Here is a 19,339-nt window from a genome sequence, read left to right on the forward strand (position 1 = left end):
GACTGGCCAAAGCCTCTCTTTTACTGTTCACCCCTCCTACTTTGCTCACTAGCTCAAACTCTCTCTATATTATCTCCCTAGCATACTTACTCAGCCAGACAAATTTTCACTCATATTCAGCTACTGTCAGCTGTCTCTACCTTAGAGAAATAAATTCTCTCCTCCTGTCTTCCAAGTAAATACGACTGATGTACTTCTTTCTGAACTCTGCTAGAAAGAAGTCCCATGTCACCACTTCTGGCTGCACTACCCTGGATACTGTGTCCCACTATTAGTAAGTGTAGAAAGAGATGATTCTTATTGATTTCAATTAATCTGTACATGGGTATATATATACAATTGATTCCTATAATTGTGTTCTACTAATTAGGAAGAAATCCTAAATAAGAAATCCTAAATAGGAATACAGAATACAAAATATACAGAAAAATAATATAGTGATTGACTTTCCATAACATAGTGATTGACTTTCCATAACACTCCCCCTCAAGTTGGAGCATAGATGTTAATCATGCCCAACTTGTTACAAATGTAGTCAATCCTAGCTCCATTCAGAGCTTTTGTGAAAATATCTCCTAACTGCTCTCCAGTTTTGATGTGTCCTGTTGAGATGATCTGTTGTTGAATCTTTTCATGAATAAAGTGACAATCAATCTCAATATGTTTGGTTCGCTCATGAAACACCGGATTAGAAGCAATATGAAGAGCAGCTTGATTATCACACCACAATTTCACGAGCGAGGAGGTCTTAAAACCTGTCTCATCTAGTAATTGAAGTATCCACATTACCTCACATACTGATTGTGCCATGGCTTTGTATTCGGATTCAGCACTAGATCGAGAAACTACACTCTGCTTCTTGATTCTCCAAGACACCAAATTTCCTCCAATAAAAACGCAATATCCAGTAGTTGACCTCCTGTCAACCTTAGATCCAGCCCAGTCGGAATCTGAAAAACATTCAACATTCAAATGCCCATGATTACCATATAGCAAACCTCTTCTGGGCGCCCTTGGATAACACAAGATTTGTTCCAAGGCTTCCCAATGAGCAACAGTTGGTGAAGACATAAACTGACTTACCACACTAACGGCATAAGCAATGTCAGGACGAGTGACTGTAAGGTAGTTTAATTTTCCTACCAATCTCCTGTATCTCTCTGGATCTTCAAACAACTCACTATCCCCTGCTAACAGTTGTAAAGTTGGAGTCATTGGTGCGCTACAAGGCTTAGCACCTAATTTTCCTGTCTCTGTCAATATATCGAGGACATATTCTCTTTGAGACAAGAAAATACCCTTCTTACTTCTCATAACTTCGATACCCAAGAAATACTTTAACAATCCCAAGTCTTTGGTCTGAAACTGAGTTTGGAGGAAGGTTTTAAGAGATGAAATACCTGCAGAGTCACTCCCAGTGATGACAATGTCATCCACAGACTACCAAGAGAATTAGACCAGCCTCATATTGCCTATAAAATACTGAGTGATCACACTTACTCTTTTGCATACCAAATTCCTGTACTGCTTCACTGAATCTCCCAAACCATGCCCTAGGACTTTGTTTCAAGCCATAAAGAGACTTTCGAAGCCTACAAACTTTACTCAACTCCCCCTGAGCAACAAACCCAGGTGGTTGCTCCATATACACCTCCTCCTAAAGATCACCATGAAGGAAAGCATTCTTGATGTCCAATTGATGCAGGGGCCAATCATATATAGCTGCTAAAGAGATAAACAAGCGAATAGAAGTAAGTTTAGCTACAGGAGAAAAAGTATCAGAGTAATCAACCCCATATGTCTGAGCATATCCTTTTGCTACAAGGCGTGCTTTTAACCTAGCCACAGAACCATCAGGATTTACCTTTACTGTATATACCCATTTACAACCAATAGCTTTCTTACCAGTGGGTAAAGGCAATAGTTCCCATGTACCATTAGCATCTAAAGCCTCCATTTCCTCTTTCATAGCATCACACGGCGAGGATGAGACGATTGCCTCATTAATGATTATTAGGGATAATGCAGACTCTAAAGAAGTAACAAAACACCGAGAACAAGAAGACAATTGATTATAAGAAACAAAAGAAGAGATAGGGTAAGTACATGAACGTTTACCTTTACGAAGAGCAATGGGTAAGTCTAGATCAGAATCATGATCAGTATGAGGTACAGGATCTCCCAACGAAGTAGCTGGTGGAGGATCTGAGTCAGGAATCTCCAATCTCCTGAAATAAACATGAACAACGGGAGGTCGAGTAGGTCTAGAGACAGAAGGAACAGGCTGTGCGAGAGTACTAGACATTGGTTGGACAGTATATATTAAGAGATCATCCTCCTCCCCCTGACTCTCATACACAGATGATGGAGGAAAAAATAGAGTGGACTCAAAAAAAGTGACATCTGCAGAAACAAGATAACGATTAAGAGTATGAGAGAAACAACGGTACCCTTTTTTGAGCCGGGAGTACCCAAGGAATACACATTTGAGAGATTTTGGATCCAATTTAGTAACCTGTGGACGAACATCACGCACAAAATAGGTACAACCAAAAATACGGGGTTCAATAGGGAACAAAGATTTTGTAGGAAACAAAGTAGTATAAGGAATATCCCCATTAAGGACAGAAGACGGCATACGATTGATCAAAAAACATGTCGTGGAAACTGCATCAGCCCAAAAGTGTTTAGGTACTTTCATCTGAAAAAGAAGAGCACGAGTTACCTCAAGAAGATGACGATTTTTCTTTCATTACGCCATTTTGGGATGGGATATCCACACGGGAAGGCGATGAAGAATGCCATTTTGTATCATATAGAAATTTGAAATTGTCTTTGAAAAGTATTCTTTGGCATTGTCACTTCTTAATATGCGCATGAAATATTAAATTGAGTTTTGATTTCATTACAAAAGGCACAAAAGATAGAAAACAACTCAGAACGATTTTTCATTAAATATAACCAGGTAACACGAGAGTAATCATCAACAAAAGTAACAAAATAACGAAATCCAGTTTTAGATGTAATGAACAAGGACCCCAAACATCGAATGAACTACCTCAAAAGGAGATGAAGCCCATTTATTGACTCTAGACACAGAAGGCAAACGATGATGTTTTGCAAACTGACACGACTCACATTCTAGTACTGATAAAGACTAAAATTGAGGACACAGCTTCTTCATGGTAGACAAAGAAGGATGACCCAATCTACAATGAGCTTCAAGAGGTGTTAAGGTACTGGAGCAAACAAGCGACCGCGGTACATGATTTTCGAATGTAGAGACCACGACTCGCGTCCTCTACCAATAATACGTCGTAAGATCCTGAAACAAACACCGTCGGGAAAAAGGAAACAGAACAATTTAAGGTACGAGTAAGTTTACTAACAGAAAGTAGATTAAAAGAGAATTTTGGTAGACACAAAACAGAAGACAAAGAAATTAATGAAGTCGGGTTCGCAGTTCCAGAATCCATGACACAAGAAGTAGAACCATCAGCTAAAGTAACAGTAGAGGAAGTGAGATTAGACTGAAAAGCAGATAGAAGACTAGAATTACCTATCATGTGATCGCATGCTTTTGAATCAATAACCCATTTGGATGAAGAAGACACAAGGCATGTAGTAGATTTACCTGACTCAGCGATCGCAGTGACAGGAGAACTGGTAGGCTTTAGAGATGCCTGATACTGGAAAAATTGTGCAAAATCCTCTGCAGATACCAAAATAGTTTTCTCAGATGAAGATATCAGAGAATTCTCACGCCATATTTGCCATCCGTGATCGCCGATTTTTCTCTGAAGTTGCGGACAATTATATTTTGTATGGCGGTGCTCATGGCAATAATAACAAATGACTCCTTTTGAGTCCTGATTAGAACTAGCTTCTCCATTACGCTGACGACTTCTGTCGTCTGTAATTCCTTCTCTACTTCCTCTTCTATTACCCTGTTGTCCATTTGGATTACGGCTAATAAGAGCACTACTGACAGGTTGTGAAGATTGAGTACTCTCTGTACGAAGGACCCGTGTGAACGTTTCATGCAAAGAGGAAATCTCAGTACTGGAGAGAATATGAGATTTAGCAGTCTCATACTCTAAAGGAAGGCCTGCAAGAAAATTCATAACAGCCAGTTGCTCCCGTTGGGCCTGCTGAACTTTTACATCAGGACTAAAAGGCAACAATACATTAAGTTCCTCATATACCCGTTTAAAATCCATAAAATAAGCCGTGAGAGACTTATCCTCTTTCTCAGCACGGTAGAATGCCTTACAAATATCATAAATACGGTAGATACTCCCTTTACCGAATCACGTAAAATCTAAGTAATCCATCAATTCCTTAACAAATTCACAGTGATTAATTAAACTAATTACCTCACTATGAATCGAGTTCCGAAGCTGCAAAAACAATCGAGCATCCTCCCTTAGCCAAGTTTGTCGTGTATCATCAATGGGTGGATCTTTAGTAAGGTGATCATCCTTATCAATGCTACGCAAATAGACCCTAACAGTCTTACTCCACTCCAGGTAATTCGAACCATTAAGTTTGTGTTCCGTGATCTTAGTCATTACCGGAATCACATCAGAAATAACATTCTTAGTGTCTGCCATTTGTTGAGACAAATAAAACTAACTAAAACGCTAATCCAAAGTGCTTACAGCAACAAAATAACCCAAAATCACAAATCAAGCAAATACTGAAATAGGATCTGAGAGCCAAATCTCAAAAGTCCTTTAATGGTTATCTTTGGATCGTGCAACAAAGACATGGTGATGGAATGAGGGGGTTGAGACGACGCTGGCAATGTTGATCGGGGTTGAAACGGCCGGTCGGCGACCAAGGTCTCTCCTGAGCTGGGTAGTGAGAACAAATAGTCACCCTAGATTGATGACCTGCTCTGATACCATGTAGAAAGAGATGATTCTTATTGATTTCAATTAATCTGTACATGGGTATATATATACAATTGATTCCTATAATTGTGTTCTACTAATTAGGAAGAAATCCTAAATAAGAAATCCTAAATAGGAATACAGAATACAAAATATACAGAAAAATAATATAGTGATTGACTTTCCATAACATAGTGATTGACTTTCCATAACAGTAAGCATCCTCCTGTAGTAGTGAGACTACACACTCTAGCTATGGTCAGGTGTGTAATGCAGCTGCTGAAAAACTCTCTCAGTCCTCTCCAGCCAATACTCTGCAGTAGCTGGGTCATCTTCCCTCTTTCTTCTAAAATCCACAGCCCCATATTTTCGAAGCTTCTCCAAAAGTGATTTCTGTGTGGGCTGCATCTGAGCTCCCATCACCTGCCTGAGTAAATCAACCATCTGCTGGGAAAACTGTTGCTAAGGTTCTGCAGGCTGTTCAAAAGCTACTTGTGTTATAAAATCTTTCATGCCTCTAACACTACTACTCTCTGGTGCGTGACTCTCTGCTTCCTCTTCAGTAACCCAAGGAATATCAAAATCCATTCTACAAACCTAAAATAGATAGATGAGTAGATCTGCATAAGAGTCACCTCAATCCCTAGTAGATGCAACGCATGTTCACACACATATGTTATAATTTGCTATTTAGGTCTAGGAACGCCTAAACCTTGCTCTAATGCCACTAAATGTAACACCCCCTTACTTAGTCTACAGTGAAACCAAGTAAGAAAATATCACATTCGGTACACGGAGCATCTATCTCTGTGCCATTACTTATTTTGCTTATTTTCTTGGCAATTTATTTACATTATAATTTAACTACTTTTATTAAATGGAGAAACTGCTAAAGCTTCCCCCAAATTTTAACTATTCACCTGTTAAATTCTCAGTTTCTATATTGTTTCCATCACATACAATCATCAATCCTCATTAATATCCATTCTGAACCCAATTGCATGTACTCAAGAATATCTTTAATTTACGTTTATTATTAACTCACAACATGTGGCTAAATTAAGCTTACAAATTTATAATTACAATTTTCAAAAATGAAATTTACATTATATTGTTTACATTATAACTGTACACACGTATATGAGTAAAAATGTACAATGCGAAAGATGATGATGTATCTACCCAAAAGTCTGAGATACGGTGACTCTGGACTTTTCTACAAATCCAATCTACCTCTTGACAGCCCTATCTACACTTTATCTACAGTACCCGTGTGAGGAAACAAATCTTCACGCTAAGCTAAATAGCTTAGTGGTGCATTCTTAATTTAGAACAAAATAATTTTCCTTATACACACTAGCACATAATATACCCATCATATTCATACAAGAGTATTTAAAAGTTTTAAAATAAATATATAACATCATGACATAAAAATAAGTCAATAAATCCATACTTATTAATCATACCATTTAATGGGGTTAATTGCACTTTATCATATCTTATTTAAAATTATGATCTCTATAATCACAATTAGAGACCTTACTCCAGTACTCATAGTAACCTACGATAGACGGTATATAGATTGGATAATGGGACTCATGACACTGACCATTCGGTGGTTCTAGTATCTTATTTAAAATTATGATCTCTATAATCACAATTAGAGACCTTACTCCAGTACTCATAGTAACCTACGATAGACGGTATATAGATTGGATAATGGGACTCATGACACTGACCATTCGGTGGTTCTAGTCGGTTTAGTATAGGCTTACATTTTTGGTACTGATCACTCGATAGCTCTAACTAGTATACACTGATTTTCATTCTCGGTACTGATCACTTGGTGGCTCTGACCAATATAATACTGATTTTCATTCTCAGTACTGACCACTCAGTGACTCTGACCGGTAGCATGCCCACTTATCCAATCCTATACCCATTGTCTAGGCTTACTTAGCTCAAATTTTATAATTAATATTCATTCCACATTCTTTATTTCCATAATTGTCAAGCTATGTATGCTAACATTTTCATACCATTTCCATGTTTGCATAGCCTTTGCGTTCAAGTATGCTAAATACATGCATAACTTGCATTGATGAGGAACATAGCAAAATCTTGCCAATTTCTAAATGTATATACTGTTTTCCATCCGAAATCAAACCAAGTAAATGCAAGAATTAGCTTATGCATTCTTCATAAGATTAGTAGATTTATGTCTTAACTTTCATTTGGTTTTTGAATCACTTGGTTCTGATTTATAAATCACATGTTATGACCAAATAAGTAGGATCTGATCATATTGTTTTTTCTTCTAGAATACAAGGCAAATTCCGAACAGGTTTTAGAACCCAATTTTAGTCAAGTTTTAGTCACAATTTATCAAATTGGTCTCCATGAAAGTTATTCCTCTATACCTTAGCTTTCCAATAAGGTAAGATCCACTTCATTTGGAATTTTATACAGTGAGTTATGTCCAAACAAGCAGGACATGTTCATATGCATTCTTTACTAATCGTAGGGTAGGTTTTGGGCAATTTTTGGAATCCGGATTTGGACAAATTACAATCATAATTTGTCATTTTGTTAGCAGGAAAGTTGTTCCTTTATATTTTAGCTTTTCAACAAATCAAGAATCATCTCATTTGGAGTTTCCTAGGGTAAGTTATACGCATTTTAATCTGGACTATTCAGGATGCTCTACTCCTAGGTTTCGGATTTTGTAACTCAACTTCTAGCAATTATTCAAGATATTTACACAAAGAATTAGAGCAACTTATCTTCATGAAAGTTTTAGCATTATACCTTAGCTTTAATTTGCCACTGGTTTCAAGTCATTTGGAATTATAGAACTCAAGATATGAACCTAAAAGTCTAGTTTGGTCAAATTTGGCTAGATTGCTCGACATACCCATTCACAAGGCATACACCAAAACAAGCCAAGCAACATGATTCCAAATAGGCACTACATCATTTACACACACTAAACATTATTTTTTATCTATAAATTAAGCATTTACATTCAATTTAGCCACAAACCCTAAATGGTATGAAAACTCTAAGAAACAAATTTTAAGAAGAGCTTAAGAGTGCACATACCACAAATTTAAGCTCCTAATCTTTGTTTAGCCCTTCAAAATCACCTCTATTCAACCTTATTATCCTTCCTTTGCCCCTTGTTAGCATGAACCAAATTGCCTTCTTCAAAAATTTTAAAAATTCTCGTCACAATCTCTTCACAAATCACACTTATGCTATAATTATAACAAGATAACATGAATTCATGCAAGCTAAATTCAATTCTCCCTTACCTTGAATTTTTCCCTAATTGATTTTGTGATAACCCTCCTAAATCTTTGAAATTTCTTACTTGAATGAGGTGCTCTCACCAAATTGAAGCTTAATTTGACTATTTAGAATGGTGAATGCTAATGAATTGGTGTAAGATCAAGCTTGGAAGAAAGCATCAATGGTGAAAGAGGAAGAGAGTGGTTTGGCCAAGGGTGAAGAAGAAGAAGAAGATGACAATTGTCTTGATTATTAGATATTTATATTATTTTAAATCCCTAATGACAAACTTGTAAATATTGGAAATAGCAAACTTGTAAATAAGGTGAAATTCATAATCATTAGATTTGACTAATTAACTAATTAGGTTTAATTTTCCTAATAATGGTTAATTAAATTAATCCAACTCCATTAACTTAATAAATCTCATTTTTTGTCAATGTTAGACCCTTAAATTTAATTGACAAAATTTTACTCTTACCGAATTTCTGTTTATTTTTTCCATAATGCTCGATAAGTCCCCAACTCCGTTTTTCACTTTGGTTTTTACTCTACTTATTTGAACTTATTTCTTTTCATTTCTTTGACTTATTAATTCATAATAATACTTCAATTTAGCCTCAATTAAGAATCTTACAAAGTTCTACATGAATTGGAGTAGCAACCAGACTCATAGTCACTTCTCAATGGTATTACCCATCGCTAAGACTTGTGCACATTTAACTAATTTATACTCCACTTCTTTTATTTTTTTCTTCAGCCTTACTTGATCTTTATTATTTTAAATTATGACTTCTTACTTAAATTTAAGGGCAGTTCCAAACATCCCAGCCGTCCGGACAGATATTAGTCATTAGAACAGTAGAATGTAAGAGACTCCCTAAAATGGTGGCATTACACATTAGCTAATTAGCACAATACCTCATAATAGCCTTTGCCTAAGCAATGAGCTTAATCAACTACAACAAAAAGAATGGTAGTACAAGGGAGCAACAGGGAAGAGAAAAAAAACTAAAAAAGTATGAGCAATAAAGAACTGACCTTCACCACTCATTAGAGATAGGTTGGCAATCTCAACTGAAGTGGGTAGTGGTGTCCCATTAATTATTTTTGATAGTTTGGATTGCATTCATGTGTTCTTCAGTTGAACTTGTGGAGGTCTAGGCAAAGCAATATTTTTCTTACGTCCAGGTACCATACTTGCAAGACTTGTTACAAACAATTGAAGTAATTACATTTCTATCAAAATTATATTTACTTTTATCAAATATCAAGTGCTGGTGGTTATATATATATATATATATAACCACCAGCTTTTGATATTATTAATGTGTGTATCTCTCTCTCTCTCTCTCTCTCTCTCTCTCTCTCTCTCTCTCTCTCTCTCTCTCTCTCTCTCTATATATATATATATATATATATATATATAGAGAGAGAGAGAGAGAGAGAGAGATACACACACTGCAAATCAGCAACAACTTTAATTAGCTAGTCATGACAAAGGTAAAATTTTTAATTGAACATTGAAATATTAGAATCAAGGGTACAATAACAAACCAGCAACAACAAATGTTAGGATTCAAATAACCATGAACACCATAAATAGACTAATATTAAGTGAACTTTCAACACTCTTAACTAAAACAAGATAGCATAAAATCAGAATTGAAATATAGAAGGAAGGGTACAATAACAAATCAGAAACAAGTATTTGGGTAACAACAATCTCAATTTATAACTATGAACACCAGAGATTACCTAATACCAAGTGACTTTTTGAAACTCTTAACTAACATAAAACAATGTAAAATTAGGATTGAAAAACAGAAATAAGACAGGCACATTATATCAGCCAAAGAAGTATCCTATGCTATGATTTCTTATGAAGATGATTCACAATAAAACAATTACTAATTGTAGTAACAAGTCATTTAGAATGAACTTAGAGTTGTTTAAAGATGCTCTCGCAGAAGGTGAAACACTTCCCAAATATTATTATGAGGTGAAGAAATTGATGCATGATCTTGGCCTTGGTTATATCGATATAGATGCATGTGTGAATAATTGTATACTATATTGAAAACACTATGAGCATCTTAATACATGCCTTGTGTGTAATACCCCTCGATCGAAGTATGGTTTAGATAGACGTAAGAAGATTGCTCAAAAGGTAGCAAAATATTTTCCTTTGAAACCTAGACTTCAGAGATTATTTATGTCAAAGGAAATTGCTAAGGATATAAGGTGGCATCAAGAAAAGCTGTTAATGATGATGTCATTAAGCATCCAGTTGATGGTAAGGCATGGCAAGAGTTTTGATAAAGAGCATGATTGATTTGCTAAAGATCCTCACAATGTGCGACTTGGGCTTGCAAGTGATGGATTTAATCCATTTGAAAATAAGAGCATCAATTATAGTATGTGGCCAGTCATTCTACTTCCTTATAATTTGCCACCATGGAAATATATGAAGGAGCCATTTTTGTTTTTATCCATGCTTATCCCAGGTAAGGATTCTCCTGGCAATGATACTGATGTGTATTTGCAACCATTAATAGATGCACAAAAAGAATTATGGGAAAACTGTGTGGAGACATTTGATTCATAGAGTGACGAAAAATTTCAGTTACATGCTCCATTATTATGGACTATAGATGATTTTCTTGCATATGCAATGTTATCCAGGTGGAGTACAAAGGGGAAATTAGCTTGTTTAGTTTACAACAAAGGACATGTTCACTCACTCTAAAGAATGGACGAAAATAATGTTACATGGGTCATCGCAGATACTTGGACAAACAACACCTTTGGAGGCAAAGTAAAAAATTTGATTGTAAGGTAGAGCTTCAAGAGAAACCTAAAGAATCATCAGGAGAAGAAACTTATCCAGACATCCTATATTTCATCAAGTGTGAGATTTGGAAAGCCATGTAATAAAAAGAAGCGTAATCGAACGGACCAAGAGTTGAATTGGACTAAAAGGAGTATATTTTTTGAACTTCCTTATTGAAAAACATTGAAGCTATGCCATAATTTGGATGTGATGCACATTGAGAAAAATATATGTGAAAACATTCTAGCAACATTGATAAACATTGATAGGAAGACAAAAGACAATGTCAAGACTCATTTGGATTTGAAGCAAATGGGTATGAGAAAAGAATTGCACTTTGCAAAGAGATGGTGATAAGTTCATAATGCCATTAACATGTTACACTTTGTCATTATCAGAATGGAAAAAGTTTTGTGAATGGTTGAAATCAATTAAGTTACCTAATAATGACGCCTCTAACTTGTCTCGATGTGTAAATGTTGATGATTGTAGATTATCGGGAATGAAAGTCATGACTATCATGTATTTCTACAACGATTACTTCTAGCTGCAACCCATGGTTATTTGCGGAAGGATATTTATATTGTATTGTCTAAATTGAGTTCTTTCTTCAGAGACTTATGTTCAAAGACAATAGAAAGGGTTACATTGCATAAGTTACAAAATGGCATAGTTCTAATATTTTGTAAACTTGAAACCATATATCCACCATCATTTTTTGTGATTGTGATACATTTTGCAATTAACCTTCCACGTGAAGTAGAACTCGGTGGCCCAGTTCATTATCGATGGATGTATTTCATTAAAAGGTAACTTGAAGCTTTTTGCATCATTTTAATTTTTTTTTTTAACTGATTGTAAGGTTGTTGCTTATAATAATTCTCTTTATAAAATGAACAGTTTTAGGTTCTTATATTTTTTGAAACAATCTGTACGCAACAAAACTCTTCCAGAAGGTTCCATTGCTGAGGTGTATATTAATAAATAGTGCCTTAATTTTTATTCCTTGTACTTTCATGGAGTTGAAACTAAACACAATCGAGTGGAATGGAGTTTTGATAAGTCTCCAATGTTGATACCCAATGGATTTTCAATTTTTACATAAAAGGCAAAAACTTTAGGAGCAACTGAATATGGCGTGTTATCCTTGTCTGATTTCAGGAAAATTCAGTGGTATATACTTAATAACTACGAAGAGATAGAATATTATTTAAAGTAAGTTATCATTCTATTCAAAACTTTATGCTCAACTTAATTATAGTTACAAGTCATCATATCATTGATTTATCTTATATGTTGTTTCACATGTATAGTTTGCACAAGGAAGAACTTCAAAGACAAGGTATTGTTAATGCGCAACAGAGACATTAGGATGAATTTCCTGTTTGGTTTAAGCAATATGTAAGTTTTTGTTTTCTTTAAGGTTGATTAAATATATATAATCAAAAAAGAAACTTATTAGATTTTTTTTATATATATCTTTTATATATAGTACAAATGAATCTAAATGGCTCACTTGAATCAATGAATCATTTGTATGTATTGAGCTTGGGTCCAGATATACGTGTTGCAAATTACAGTGGTATAATTGTGAATGGAATTAGATTTCATACCATTGAACATGACAAGCATTATCGCACTCAAAATAGTGGTGTTATGGTGAAAGGAGATCATAATTCTAACGAAATTGATTTTATGGTGAATTAATTGATATCATCGAGCTTGAGTATTGCAATGGGAATCGAGTTTTTGTGTTTAAATGTAACTGGTGGAATATCGAAGATAAAAAAATAGATCAAGAACATATGGCCGGTTAATGAGCGTCATTGTGAATCGAAAGTGGTATATAGATGACCCTTTTGTATTAGCAACTCAAGCATCCCAGGATTTTTATATAAATGACATAAAAAATGACAGTGGTTAGAAAATTGTGCAAAAATTTTATCCCAGAAATATACATATTGTTCCAAAATATGAAGGAATAGATGATGAAAGATTTATTTTTAATGATGAGCCTTATCAGCAATATGCGATGAATGATGTAAATAAGATTGAACAAATTGATAATCATAATATACAATCATTGCGCCGAGGTGATGAAATTTCAGAAGAAATCGGTACTACCGCTGTACTCCTAAAGAATAGATAGAAATCAAGTGAAGATACAATTGGTGATGATTCTACTGATGAAGAAGATGATCTTATTATTAATTATCGTGACGATGATACTGATGACAATGAAGAAAATGATGACAACAATGAAGAAAATTATGATGAGGAGGAGGAGGATTTTTAATTTTTGTGAGTACACATATAAATTTTTTGCATTTCTTTATATCATTGGAAGACACTTATATTGGCATGGATTACCTTTTATTCTATCATATTTTTGGATTATATTTAGCAATAGTTTTGTTTTCTCAACATCAATACCAACTTTCTTCAAAGTATTTATCTTTTTTTAAGGTTTACTCTAAAGTTATTTTATTCATTACAAATTATGCCTTGCACTTAATTACAAGCTTGTCTTTGAACTCAAGGTTTGATAGAAAGAAATATTTTACCCTAACCTTCCAAGGGATATATCTCAGTTTGATATACTAATTGCAATTAGTGGTTGCATTGATTTGGATATATCTACGGAATTTGGTGGTGGCCATAGAGGTCTGGCATCACCAAGGTTCACATAGAAAAGGACACAGGGTTTAATATTTGTTGATATTAATATCTTATTTGGTTTTACTTTCCTTGAATGTATTAATGGTATCTGGCGCTTTTTAATTACTGTTGTGATTTCACTAATTTGATATCTTTCATTTACTAGTTTTATAATTTTATTAATAAACTTTTAAAAATGACTGATTATTCAAGAAACGAAAGTTACTCATAGAAAATTACTTGTTCATTTAGTTCATATCAATAACTTAAATATGTTCTTACTGTTTGTTTAACTTTATTTGGTTTTACTTTCTTGAATGTATTTAAGGTATTTGTTGCTTTATTATTGCTGTTGTGATTTCACTAACTTGATATCTTTCATTCACTAGTTCTATAGTTTTATTGATTAACATTTAAGAATGATTGATTATTCAATAGGGCTACAGGTTTATCTAAATAGGGCTACTACCTTATTGCTTGAGATTGTTTTTGCACTTAACTTGAGAATAGGTATTGAATTTGCAGAGGATGAAGGAAATCTACAAAAGTTAATTAGGTATTTGGGAGTGAGTAATGGCAATTTTGGTAGTTATATATATATATATATATATATATATATATATATATATATATATATATATATATATATATATATATATATATATATATAATTGAGCTACCGGTTTCTCTCCTCTTCTTAATTAGCTTTGTTTTTTCCCTTAATGTTTATACATTCTTATTAATTTATGTGCATATTTGTTTAGCTAGTGACTAGGTCTTATTAAGGATAAACAACTGTCTCCCGAAATTCACATAGAGAGGAGTCTTATGCATTGCAGATGTCTCCACCGCTACATATTAATTTATTAAGGAAAAATATACACATGAACTTGGGCTTAATAATGTTTAAGTCATCTTCAAAATTGTGAGGTTGGAAGTTTGAACCAAATTAATCAATAAAGGAAAAAAATTAAGGTGAGTTTTAAAATAAGAAAGTGACTAATAAATATGATTCAGATTAATAGTAATAATAATGGTTGAAGAAAGATAGTATCCTTGTTGTTTGACCAGTTCTATAAATGGGGATTAATGTTTAAAACTTTACTAGCAACGTATAATACCATTGCTATTTTTACTTCTTCTGGCGTCCAAAACTTAACAACAAGATATAAACCAGAATATATAACACCAGAATTAGTTAAAGCTGAGCAGGTCCTGAGAATTGGATGCGTTCCTATATGTATGTTTACGCTAATTTAGGTTTAGCATGGATTTTATTATTATTATTATTATTATTATTATTATTATTATTATTATTATTATTATTATTACAACAGGACAGTCCATGACCTAGGAAAGGGGAATAAGAGAATTTGAGAAGGGGGCATAGGTTATTTAGGAAATTTTTTCGGACACCACAAATTTAATGGAGCTTGGATCAAACCCAAAACCTCCAAGACCTCCTTTTCAAACTTAAAGGATGGGACTACTAGGCATAGCCTGGATGGCTTTTAATAGGGATTGCAAAAGTTCCCGACCGCGTCCCGAAAATAATAAATTATTATAATTTTATAAAAAATTAATCTATTTTTATATATTTAAATATTAAAATATTATAATTTTAACAAAAATATATATAAATATTATTTAAACTTTATTTAAAGCTTATATTTTTATTTATAATGTTTTTTATTAAAATACATATATTAATATTATAGAATAAAAATTAAAAAAATAAAAAATAAAATCTTTGCAGGAAACCCACCCTCCCCCGATCTGCCACCGGCCGGGATAGAGAGCGAACTTCTTGCCCTAATCCTTCACAGGGTGGGGACTGGGAGGCCAAAACCCACCCCAAACCTGCCTCATTGTCATTCCTAATTAATTAGTATTAAAATTATTATTTTAAGTAAACAAATTATTATCTCCTAAAAACATTTGTTTTTATGTCCCTAAGAGGAAATGTAATTAATTTTAGTGTGGAACTAATAATTTAAGCTCTATGTTATTTTATATGCATGTACTCATTTATACGTGCATATGAAATCTCTACTTTAGATTATTCATTAAAGGTATTCATAATAGCTCATTTCACATTTGTGCTACTTTTACTCTTACTTTTTGCTGTCACTTTGTTCTAAAGTATAGAATTGTCATGCATCTTTTATTAAGTCGAGAGAATAATTCATTCTTGTTATATATTTATTTTTCTTAGGCAGGTTGAGATAAACAATTAAAACTCATTTTCATTAATTGATAGGGCCATTTGAATAAGAGCAATGTGAAAATGCAAATTAAAAATGCAAACTAATATCATGCTAGTAATAAATAGTAAGGAATAAAATAAATGGCCTAGCTTAATTTGCGCCTCAAATTTCTCTTTTTGTCAGTAGCTTAAAGCAACCACCCCCAATAACTCATAACCAAAAACACCATATTTATAGAATGTGGAAATATATTTTAGTCACCTTGATCCAGCGTATATCAACTATGGCATCCTGATAAGCCTTTCAAACACCAATTCTTGCTTTGTCTGCAACATCTCCAGCAAAATTAACCTAAATAAAAACAATAATAAAATCCCCATCAATTAAGAATAAAATTCATTAGTAAAACCTGAAAGTTGGTGATGAGATGCATGACAAAACAACTTACCAGTATCAAAAAAGCTCATCAAACAAGTATAAGCAACTATTTCAAGTCTAAAATGCAGGTCATTATACTTTGTTAACAAATTATATAGAAATTTCTCATGCCAATTCTTGCATCCACCACCATTCCTAATCAATCTACTCATCATCCTCATCCTCATCCTCCTACAAAATCAAAAGAAAGAAGTTAGTTAATTTAGAACCTACAAAACCAAAAACAAATTAGATCAAATAAAACCAAATTTAAAATACTTGTAACCTCTTCGTTTTCTTTGTCATTGACTTTAGATCTAGCCTTAGCAGATTCATAATTTGCATTTCTCCTTATAGCAATGGTAAAACAATCAAATATCATGGTTAAAGAAATAGAGAACTACACAAAATGAAGAAAAAAGAGTACTGTTCTTTTATTGTGAGCTGACATGTTTTTATCAGTCATTATTCACTATGCTTCAGCACATCGATTGGAATAGGCCCTCTTCAATTCTAGTAAAACATCATTATTTTTGTACCAACCCGATTGACGCAACAAAATCATTGACCACTAAGACATACCAAGATTTTAAATAATTCCAGAGCCCTTCTAATTGATAATCAATAATGAAGCTGCAAGCTCAAATGAATAGAACCATGAGCACCTGCATGCCCATACAGTATCCAAAGCTAGCAAAATCAATCATTTTTTAATGGGATTGCAGCAAACTAAATAATTAGTTAATATATTGAAAATATTTTCTCTTTTCAACTCATTTGGACTCGAACAAATTTTTACTCTTCATTAAGTTCACAATCTTCTTTGTAAACCTTTGCATCGCTCATTGCATAACGTGAAGGTCTTTATTACAGCTTTAAACATAATTAAAAATCCCATACTTTGCTTAAATTGCACTAATTCTGCTTTGGCTTATTATAATATCAGTCCAAGACAATATAAAATAGAGCTGATTTAAAAAAAAAAAAAAAAAAGACCTTGAAAGGCTCATTGTCTTTTCTAAAGCTGATGCCTGGGACATACTTCAACCAAACAGGGAAACCTCTGAAAATTAAAATAATGGATGCAAATCAGCATCAAATAAACTACTAAACAAAAATCAAGAAAAAACAAAACACCCAACTGCAAAAGAATAAAAGTGAGGAAGAGAAGTAGCTAGATCCAGAGAAAGGGAAAATGGTGAGGTACCCAAAATTCCAGTCAGCAAGAACATAAGGTCCAATGCGAAGATGAGCATATAGGCTTGATTTCTGGATTAACTTTATGAACCTCAGAACATCATATCTCCCTTCAAAATTGTAGTACATCCCATATGACAAGCACAATTGACAAGAAATTAAACAAGACTAAATAAACCCCCAAAAAAAAAAAGAGAGAGTAAATCGAAGTTCATTTCCAGGTGTAGGCTCATGCACATTCCAGAAAACATAGGTCTCAACAACATCTAGTCCTCCATCTTTGGCCTTCTATATCATATCTTCCCGCATCTACAAAGTCTCCATTTCATAAGAAAATAAGAAAAAAAAAATGGGCATACTAAAAAGAAAAGAAAAGAAAAGAAAAGAAATAGGAACTGATGGCCTACATCAGGAGTGCTTCTGGGGTAATGAATGGAACTAGAGAAGACAATCCTCCTCTAGCCATTAATTAAAATTGCCTTTCTATCATAGGTCACACTACACTCAATTAGCTAAGAACAAAAAACCTAACAAAGCACACCAACGTCAACAACTTGCCAACTGAACTACTTCCCATTCTTGATTCTTCCCCCTTCGCTTTTCTTCCTCTCCTCTACTCTTATAACTGTAGCAAAACTCAGAAATGAAAGGAGAGAAAAAAAAAAAAAAGGGAATATCTAGTTATGGAGCAAGAGCAACAGGAAGGTCCATTGCCACTTCGGACTCCACAACTTTCACAAGTTTCTTTCAGAGTTTGAACTTAGCAGAGTAAGTGCTTGTACATATATATGCATACATAGAATAAAACAACAGAAGGTAATGTGTATATGACCATTGATTTCATTTATAAAAGTTTACTAGATCTGTAGAGCTTACCCACTTGCTTCATTTTAGCATCATTTGAAAAAATTTACCAGATCCGTAGAGCTGCTTCATCAAGAATCATTGCTAGCGAGGCAAGAAAGAGAATAAGAACTTCAATCGGGCATTGATGCCTGATTCTTATGATAACCACCTCAAATAGTAACAACGAAAAAACTCAAATAAGTTTGCTTGAACACTGGTGCTAGTGAACAAAGACTAGCACAATTCTTCTTCTAGGGAAAAAAGAAAAAAAGAAAACATTAAAAGAATTCAAGTTATGTAGCCAAAGGGGGATAGAAGTGAAGCTGGGCGTTTGAAGATGAAGAGAAGCATTCTAAAGTAAGAAAAAGAAAGATGAAGAGGTGTGTCTGAAGACTATTAATATTAATGTTCAGGTGGTATACACATTCTAAATCTCACACCTACAACGTCAAAATTGCTAGCTCAAATGGCTAAAGCCTTGAAAGGTATGGTTCTTTATTAATAGACCCTGGTTCTAATCTACGGACCAGAAATATTTAAAAAAAAAAAAAAGAAAAAAAAACAAAAGTTAATTAATATATTCCTTTTTTTACTGGTCATGGGTTCTAATAAAACGACCACAATTTTTCTTTGAAAAAAAAAAGAAAATTTAATTGTAAAAAGATTTTATATAAATTTTTTTAAAAAAAGAAAAGTTAATATATATAGAGAGACTTAGCTAGTATGATAAAATATAACACCTAATTTTAATGGTAAAATTATACGTAATTATAATCTTTTTGTATCAATATATTGTATAGTAAAATACGTCGACTAAATTTTTTTTTTCTTTGGTTAAAGATGATTGTCATGATAGTTATTCTTTTTTTTAATTTGTAGAGAGGTATAAAGGTCAATGATGCATGATGAACTATATAACAGGAGTCATCCTCCTCTTTTAATATCATAACAGGGGATTTCAACCTTGAACCTCTCCTCACTTTGAAAGGGTG

At 33.6% G+C, this 19,339-nt stretch overlaps 1 non-coding gene across 12 annotated transcripts in view; it reads right to left on the bottom strand.

Moving 5' to 3' along the window:
* Positions 1-18,899, bottom strand: part of LOC110670419 (uncharacterized) — a 45,760-nt gene extending 26,861 nt beyond the window's left edge. For 5 of the 12 annotated variants that reach the window (XR_009143659.1, XR_009143658.1, XR_002497882.2 and 2 more), the window contains exons 1-6: positions 18,378-18,899; positions 17,512-17,810; positions 17,301-17,367; positions 16,336-16,496; positions 16,149-16,238; positions 9,231-9,397 (exon numbers count right to left, since the gene is read on the bottom strand). This is a non-coding gene — a transcript (uncharacterized LOC110670419). Of the gene's footprint in view, positions 1-8,000; positions 8,103-9,230; positions 9,398-15,974; positions 16,239-16,335; positions 16,497-17,300; positions 17,368-17,511; positions 17,811-18,377 lie in introns of those variants that run through there. The other 7 variants (XR_009143662.1, XR_009143665.1, XR_009143663.1 and 4 more) reach the window with 4 other exon arrangements.
* Between the last annotated feature and the right edge of the window lie 440 nt (positions 18,900-19,339).

Source organism: Hevea brasiliensis, chromosome 2 (assembly GCF_030052815.1).
Source record: "Hevea brasiliensis isolate MT/VB/25A 57/8 chromosome 2, ASM3005281v1, whole genome shotgun sequence".
Taxonomy (NCBI): Eukaryota; Viridiplantae; Streptophyta; class Magnoliopsida; order Malpighiales; family Euphorbiaceae; genus Hevea; species Hevea brasiliensis.